The sequence below is a fragment of the Gossypium hirsutum genome, chromosome D08, assembly GCF_007990345.1.
Source record: "Gossypium hirsutum isolate 1008001.06 chromosome D08, Gossypium_hirsutum_v2.1, whole genome shotgun sequence".
Lineage (NCBI taxonomy): Eukaryota > Viridiplantae > Streptophyta > Magnoliopsida > Malvales > Malvaceae > Gossypium > Gossypium hirsutum.
The window spans coordinates 898117-899318 of NC_053444.1; positions in this window are offsets into that span (position 1 = coordinate 898117).

Genomic DNA, 1202 nt, shown 5'->3' on the forward strand with positions numbered 1-1202 from the left:
TTTCAAATTTTTTTCCTTATGTGCAGGGGACACACGCTTGTGTGGCCAGGCCGTGCGGCTCACACGGCTAAGTGACACGCCCGTGTCCCAGGGCGTGTGGTCATTCCAAATAGGGGCACACAACAGTGTCCTAGCTCGTGTCCAATTTAGATGACATACTGACTTGGTCACATGGTCAAGCTACACACCCGTGTGCTAGGCGGTGTGAGCATACTGACTTGCATAATTAATGTGCAAGGTTCACACACCCGTGTGCCAGGCCGTGTAACACACACGGCTGAGACACACGTCCGTGTCTCTACCCATGTGAAAATACATGAGCATTCTATTTTGAAATTTTAAGATGCATGGGACACACGACCGAAACACACACCCATTTGTTAGGTCGTGTGTCACACACGGCTGAGACACAATCCCGTGTCTCTACCCGTGTGGGCAAAATAAGGTCATTTCCAAGCCTTATTTCTCACCCAAACTTGTTTTCCACCTACATCAACATTTTAACACATTCACCAACCAATTCAAAACATTTAAACTAAGCCAAAACCAAATCTTATGCATGATATATCATGACATATGTTCAGGTATCCCAAACTTAACAAAAACACATATATGCATATAGGCATATTTTATCAATTATGCTAACTCAAAACCATTCATCAATAGATTTAATACTTTCCACCATATAACAATTTCAAACACACACATCAAACATGTTTAAGCCATATATTTACATTTCAAAATATACCAACACAAGTCATACTAATGGTTAATTTCAACCAAATATTTATATGCTATCATTTAGCCAATTTAACCTATACATGCCATTATATCCCAATTAAATTTTGCTATTTATACCAAAAAGAGCTGAAGGATAGTGTGATCTTGCTCCGACCCGCTTCCAACCTTACGAGCTTTCGAGTACTATAAAACAGAGGAAATAAAACAAAGTAAGCATTTAATACTTAGTAAGTTCGTATAACAAGAAATTAACTTACCATTCATTTTCATTAAATTAAACATATAAAATGCATCCAAGCAATTTGGCTAATAGCCTAAAACACACAACTTCATCAAACATGTTAATCATATATTTCATGTGAATATCAAGAACAAGAATGAGCTCATCAAATATCATACTTCCATATGTTTTCAAGTATATACAGGTAATAATTCATTCAAAGTTCATCTCAACTTATATC